Source organism: Dreissena polymorpha, chromosome 1 (assembly GCF_020536995.1).
Source record: "Dreissena polymorpha isolate Duluth1 chromosome 1, UMN_Dpol_1.0, whole genome shotgun sequence".
Lineage (NCBI taxonomy): Eukaryota > Metazoa > Mollusca > Bivalvia > Myida > Dreissenidae > Dreissena > Dreissena polymorpha.
Genome location: NC_068355.1, coordinates 190,397,893 through 190,405,896, shown reverse-complemented (window position 1 = coordinate 190,405,896; position 8,004 = coordinate 190,397,893). Strand labels below are relative to the sequence as shown.

Below are 8,004 nucleotides of genomic sequence, written 5' to 3'. Positions count from 1 at the left end.
TTAATAAACCTGCGATAAACGCTTACTCTGTGACCGACGTCAATCAAAAATAATAATCGCTATATAACTCCGACTCCATAAACATTCTCGTAACCGATTGGACGTTACATATCACAGTTTGGCAACTGGAAAGTTACCCGAAAATTTTCCGTGATGCATCTGTCAGCATACATGACTGTGTTATGTGGCTTGAATATACGATAAGGGCATCCGGTTATCTCTTATCAGTGGACTATCTATTACCACCTGGAGCTTTTATGGCGATTACATGTGGAAATCGGTACAGAGCTCTCTTTAAAAGTAGGGAATATTATATACTTATAGAGAAATATCAGGGTTTTTTGCAATCGCCATTTTCATTCACATTTTAAACTTTAATCGCCAGCTGAAAGATTCAATCGCCTTTGGCGATTTTGGCGATCGGAAACGCCTACATAGTAGTAGTATTGTTTACATATTAAGTATATTACAATTTTGGTGATGAACTAATATATTTGATTTGTCTGTGTCCAAACATATTTTATGGGGAATCAGTGTCTGTGTTCTAGTGCTGCACGATATGGACGGAAAGCAACACATAAACATTCAGAGTATTGTAGAATCACCCGAATGGATTCTTGTTCTTAATTAACTTATTGTTTTCTTAATTGTATTTTTCACATTTCTTCTCATATGTATGTAGGAATTTTTTATTTTGTTTGCAGATTTCAGTATGAAGACCAAAATGTATTTTACATGAAATATTAAAGCTAGAAATTGTTCATTCTATAAAAAAACTTTTGGTTGGAAATTGTGTTATGATCTCTTCCAAAAATCACTTTTAATAATTTAACATTGAGACTGGAGAAGGATGTAATGTAGATTGTTTTCAAGTGGTTCAATACAGAGTCATGGAATGCATACTATAACCACTAGTTAATAAATTGGAGTGTTCTCCTTAACAAGGAAGATTTTATTCATAATGAGAAATGCTATATTGAAAGTAAGTAATGAGTGAAAGACACACTCAACTAAACAATACCAGTATTGTGACTATATACCTGGAAAAAGTATTTTGAGTATGAAAACCCATCAATGGTTAAAGAGGTTTGTTTTTAGAAGATTCAGTTTGTACAGTTATTCACTTATTAAACAATTTTAAGCAAGCTCCACAAGATACTTTTCAAATTATTTGTAATTGACAGACATGTATAGTTTAATCACATAAAATACATAAATGTGCTAAGTTATCTCCTAGACCATCTATGACAGTATAGTACTTGCATATGTCTGCTTGTATAAATGGATCATAATTATCACCCGCCAAAGGCGGAGGGATATAGTTTTGTCATTGTCCGTCTGTCAGTCTATCAGTCCATCCATCTGTCTGTCTGTCACAGACTTTCTAGGGCTTTATCTCAGAAACTATTTAAGATTTCAACATGAAACTTGATAGGTGTATAGATATACATAAGGTGAAGGCGGGGGATATCAATGCAACAAATTTGCTGGTTGATAAGGAATTAAAAGTAAGAAACTGGTGAAACCAGTGTTCTAACATAAGCTTGGCTAATTAACCACACCATTGCACTTGAACTAATATAAATTGTATAGTAAAACTTGAGATATTTTGTAATGGGGCGAAGATCCACATTTGTTCAAATGTAGAGTCACTTTAAAGAATTAAATGTAAAATTTAAGCAGGCACTTTTACAGTGGAAATAGCTTGAATCAGAAAGATCATGTGACGAAAGTGAAAACACTTGAGTAATGTAGTGCTGGCAGAGAGCGAGACAAGTGCAGCAATCTGGAGTTGATTGCGTATTCTTATCTGTTTATATGTGTAAATATTTTTAAAGTTTGATTCATTTCTTTTTGAATTGATTAAATAGCATTTTCATGAAATGCATTACAATTTCAAGCATTGTAAATATTTATAATTTTTTGGGAATCCTATGCGCTTGTTACATGGCACTATTGTTATTGACAAAGGTTTTAAACTTGGAAAAAATATATAGCTTGCATTTCCTACACGAGAACTAACATTCAATGTTAAACGCATGTGTCTAACCAAACAACAGACAGCATAAAGACAAACATAGTAATGTTTGTCAAAGGTATTGACAATGGCATTTACCATGTTTTAATTTTGTTGATCAGATGATGTTTGATGTCATTTGTTTGACAGCATAAGTGTCCACCCAATGAAAATATGATATTAGTTTACAATATTTATGCATACTGAAACTGTTTTCTCCGTCAGGTCATTCAGTACATGGCCCAAAACAACATGGATTAGTTTGGGCAATTAACAATGGTAAATTTGCTGCCACCCGTCCACATAGAAAGTGTGAAGAAGGATTACCGAGAGATCCAAACACAAATGTCCTTTAATAACTTTATTTCACAATCACACATTTAATCAAGAAAGTTAAGAAATACATTATTACCATAAATCCACAAATATAATACGCCCTCGTGCATAATACGCACCCCCAAGTTTGGTCAAAATTTATGGGTAAAAATTGAAAATCCGAGTCAAATACACACTAAAAAAATCAGTGTCCGAAATCGGCCATTTCCGAAAAAAATGTGTCAATATATTTTTGTGTTGTGAAAATAGCAAATCAATTTGGTGTTGTCAACTATCTGTTTCACATTAATACCCTGGTATATTGATCGGGATGTGTTATAGTACTGTTGTTATGACAGTTGCATAATAAATATCTCTGTCTGTTGTTTATATTACCATTGATTGTTACCGATAACACACGGGCCCCTTGCTGACATCCGGGTCAAGCAGTCATAATTACAAAGGAAAGAAGCAGAGACGCTGTTTTTTGTTTTCACATTTAATTCAATTTGACAATATTCGGGACGATAATAATAATAAAGTAATAAGAAGACAAAATAATTACATCCGTTGTTATAGTTGTCTAGATGAATTACTTTTCCGAAGTGTTACACACTCGATACTTTAATATAACTTAAAATACAATTAAACCGCTTGTGTTTTTCATGATCTCTTTAATTAAAATACGCTGCTGTCATTAAGGCTTGTTTGGGAGTAAAACACAAATTAATTATCACCTTTCAATTTAATTCGGCAATTGGCAAACAGGTGTAATAGACTCTATTAGCATCATAAACTAATTATTTAATTACCACTCTTTACTTCAGATATGGTAAATATGCGGTAGAAAGATAAATAGTGGTCAGCTTAGAAATATTTATTTACGGGTATTGTCAGGTTGTTTTTTTTTCATTTGCTCATCTCTTTATACGATTTAGCGTCCAGTCGCTATTTTGTAGGCAGACGACGATATTCAAATTATATACAGTGTCTGCGCATGAATTAACCAATATTATCCGATAGCTCCTCCTGTTCTCACGTTTCATTCGACAACGTCATTTCATGTGTAAGCGAGCTCAATGTTGATTGGCCAGCTACCATGCGCACTTCAATAACAATAAGGTCAAGCGATGTCGCATAATCGGGTACAGACCGGGTTTTGTTTACTGTTCGAATTGCGAACACTTTCATTAAAACAAAGAGACAAATATAGAAAACCAGTCCGATATAAATGGCGGATGTTTTCAATGAAATTTTACTAGATTTTCGCATGTTCACAAATAAGATTTTTATTGAGCCAAATTCTCAATACTTTCGCAAATGACTCAAATGGCGAACGACAGCGCAAGCCCTGTTGCACCCCTTTGATGTAATGGTGTAGTTCAAAATGGCTGCCACGAAGCTAATAACAGCGATTAAGTTAAAAATTTGCACAGGAAAAAATTTGTTCTGCTCTAAACTCATATATTATACTACTTGAAGAAAAAATCGGCAGGTAAAAAATTGCGTATTATATTCGTAGATTTACGGTATAAAAGTTATGAAAAGTACATTTTAAACATTAAAAAAGTGTTAATATCAAGGCTCAAGTTTTCAACAGTATATATTCAAAGCACCCATCTGTTCTCCTCCTCTCTTTCTCCCCCAAAACCGCTGAATACACTTGGGGACTTGTCTTATGCTTAGTTTACATCTGGCCACGATCTCCCCGATTAGCCAGAGGCTAAAAAATCGGGGAGCTCCCCCTGCGAAGATTTTTAGAACTGTTCTATAACATTTCTAGAATTGTACTGGAACTAATGACTAGAAGTGTTCTGGAATCATCCTTAAAATGCTCTAGAACGATTTAGAACAGTTGTTGAACGTTAAATGAGAATAATTTCTAGAACAATTTGTTCTGAAACAGTTCTGAAGGTTTGTTCTAGAACAATTCTTGAACTAGCGTTCTAGAACTATTCCAGAATTTTTCTTGAATAAATTTCCAGAACTGTTATAGAATTCTTCTAGAATTTTTTTTCATTTAACGTTCAACAACTGTTCTAGAACAATTCTTGAACTATCGTTCTAGAACTATTCCAGAATTTTTCTTGAATAAATTTCCAGAACTGTTATAGAATTGTTCTAGAAATTTTTTCTCATTTAACGTTCAACAACTGTTCCAGAATAATTCTAGAACATTTTCAGTATGATTACAGAACAGTTCTAGCCGGTGTGTTCCAGTACAATTCTAGAAATGTTTAGAACAGTTTCGAAGGGTTGCTTCAAATAAGTCTGGAACAAATGTTCTAAAACAGTTCTGAAAATGTCCGTAAACAGTTCTTTTCAATCTCTTCGGAGGCATCTGATGGGATCAGGCTCATCTGTGTACAAGCAACTTGTCACGAGGCTCTGTAGGTGTTTGAGCACTTTGCTCTGAAATCAACAAATGTAGTCACATCTTAAACTAAACAAGAAGTCTAAATGATCCAGCTGGACAGTATTACAAATATAGACATAACGTCTTTTTATTTAGTCAATATTGAGTGTACTTATTATCAAAGTATTCAAACAAATAATTACACATTTGATCACAACATTAGTATTTTCAAATTGAGAATGCTTCAATACAGCAAACCTTGTAAGTAAAACTGGTGATGGATAACACAATTTGACATTCAGCACCAACTTAAATACGAACGCAATATATTCAAGACACTGTTGCAGGTTTTTATGATTTGAACGCATTAAATAATGGATTTTATATATTTCTAAGGGATTAAAATAAAAAGTATTAGACAACCAACATACTACTGAGATTTTGCTTTGCAGCATTGTTCGTCAGGTCAATATCTTCGGAGGCATCTGATGGGATCATGCTCCTCTTTACAGGCAACTTATCACGAGGCTCTGTTGGTGTTTGATCACTGAACTCTAAAATCATTCATGAAATGTGTTGAAAACCAAACTTGAGCATTGTGTCATGCGATCATGAATACTTTGTTTTAGTCCATCAAATTTCACATTTGGAAATTCTGGCTAGACTGAGTAGTTACTCATACAAACAATTAGCTAATGTTATCGAACGTTTGTTCATCAGATTTTTTTTCGAAATAAATTCACTCACCCCTGGCTAGTGAGTGAGTGTGAAATTGGATAACTGTGAACAATGTGTTCATGTTTCATTTATAACAGGGAAAAAATCATATATCTATAGGCAGTGTTGACCAACTGATAAAAAAATACTTATAATAACACTTATTCAATGGAGGCAAATTGAATTTCTTGAGTCTCATTTAAGTGTCCAACTCACATTCATAAATATTAAAGCCTGTAATTTTGGACTGCCTGCCTGTCACTGAACTGTGAACATGCCTTGAAAATATTACCTACCTTGAGTTTTTTTCCTATCTTAAGTTGCCTCGAAAGCATGCTTAGGCGGTCGCTTTGCTTGCTTTAAGAGAAACTTCGTCATCTGTAATCAACAGTATATACAAATTTTAATATTATTATTATGATAATATATTTATTTACAAGATTATTTTTCGTTATCCGAAAATATGATTGCCCAAACCTGTACTATTTACAACAAATTGTTTAACAATGATCAGGAAGACCCCTTAACTTGAATATTGATTTATTTCAATACTTTGTGTTTTTATCAATACACAGTGTTATAAACAGTAAGTGAAATATACTTGCTCTTCGGCGATTGAAATATGGACATTTTTAGGGGACATTGTTAACCGAGACACCGCCTCGTTAAATAGGTCCGCGTTGAGCGAACTGAAATATCATTTTGCGGTATTCTCCGACAGGAATTTATTAAAATTAGATCTAGTGACGAGGCGGGCTTAACGCTTTCAGTCATAAAAAAGTGTTCGCCCCATTCAAGAACCTTTTAGATTGGTACCAAAAAGTTTGGCTATCAAACGAATTTACTTACGATGGATTTCACTGATCACCGCATCGTATGTTTGTTTTTGGTACATCTATTTTGGGTGCGACTACATTTTGTGGTTCGATAAAGCTCATAACGCGATTGAACAAGAAAATAACGTCTGCCATTTAAAAAAAGCGCGCTTATATGCACCCGACTGTTTTGCGTTAATGCTGATCCGCTGACAGTCTACGTAAATAAAATAAAAACCAGTCAGCTCTGTTTTGTGAATTTTGCCAATGAAATTATCTCTTACATTTGGGGTTAGGCTGGGTAGATTTTCAGAGACCCGTATGATGCGGTGCTGAAATAAGCTTTGGAATTTAATTTTCCAACTTAAAATTAATCCCTCCTTACTAAATTCATATCTTCATGTTAAGTTAAACGACACATAGAAAGGAAAACCATCTTCATGTATCGGAAAATGGTAAGTACCAGTGCTTGATATGTGATAAAGAATAATCAACCAGACAGAGAGTTCTTACGATGCTGTCCGGTAATCTTGCGCAGTTAAGGGTCAATTGTTTTAAAAACATGTTCTTTTATAAATTGGCAACATAATATCTAAATTGATTATGAAAATTATAAGTTCATGTGCTTATTAACACAAAAATATCTTATTAATTCAGTGAAGAACTGTCCGATTTGATTTCAAAACAAACATGACTCACCTCATTTTCAAACTATCACAGTGTCCGGTAATCTTGCGCACTTTGTATAATGACCTCGTTTAGGCAAAATTGTAGACATATGGTGTCCAATTATTGACAAAAAACATTCCAGAAAAATATTTTAAAAATCAGTTTGCAAAACCATTGAAATTAAATGTGGATTTCTAGTGCAGTTTTTGTTCACTACAAATAAAAAAAAATATGATTACTAATAATAGTGGACAATTACAACAATGTAATAAAAAAGTACCGGTATGCGTGAAAAAAAAAACATAACAGGTTTGATACCACAATCATGCTTCCATAGTGTACAGAAAATATCAAAACTAGGCCATTGCGCATGCGGAGATCATACCAAATTGGTTTGACAGAATGGCGGGCTATGATGACTATGTCGTCTGATGCGATATATTTTCATGGCAAAAAATACCATAACTGATCAGATATTGTGCAATGGAATGCTTAATTACACATTGGATTTATGAATTCTTAATTTAAAGTATGAAAACGCTGAAGACTGCAGGGAATTTGTGATTCATTTTGAAGTTTTCGTAAGAAGGCCAGTGTTTACCATGTATAGGGATGACGCAACCGGTGTTTAAATGTAATGATCGAATTTAATTTTGCATGGAATACGTAACTTTTAAATCCGTTAATTCTTTAAAATGTGAAATTCCATCTTTCATCACTAAAGAAAACCATTCGTCGTCTGCGAGATTCGCAAATGCGAAGTGCGCAAGATTACCGGACGCGCAAGATTACCGGACTTAACTGTACACTTCGAAACACGGGTTAAGTAAGTCAACGTGTATTGTGGGTCGAACACTATTCTTAATACAGCTGTTATTACAATTCATAAATGGTCCATTTGCTGAAGGGCGAGTATAAGGCAAATGGACGCATTTTTTTTTCTGTTTTATAACTGGTTATCATTTTTTTAAACCACATAAACACCAATGCTTATTTTTTTGAAGATTACACTGCAAGTTAGGCAAGTGATTTCAGTATTTAACAATGCTCAATGTTTACATTGAAAGTCTCATTGCACGCAACTTCAGGCTGGGATTATAGACCTGTGATGCTCA

General features: G+C 33.9%; 1 long non-coding RNA gene across 1 annotated transcript; it reads right to left on the bottom strand.

Annotated features, from left to right (window-relative positions):
• Positions 1–4,078: 4,078 nt before the first annotated feature.
• Positions 4,079–6,282, bottom strand: LOC127864345 (uncharacterized). The gene is made up of 4 exons (XR_008041796.1): positions 6,255–6,282; positions 5,702–5,783; positions 5,120–5,242; positions 4,079–4,744 (listed from the first exon to the last, which is right to left on the bottom strand). It is a non-coding gene; the product is annotated as an uncharacterized LOC127864345 (long non-coding RNA).
• Between the last annotated feature and the right edge of the window lie 1,722 nt (positions 6,283–8,004).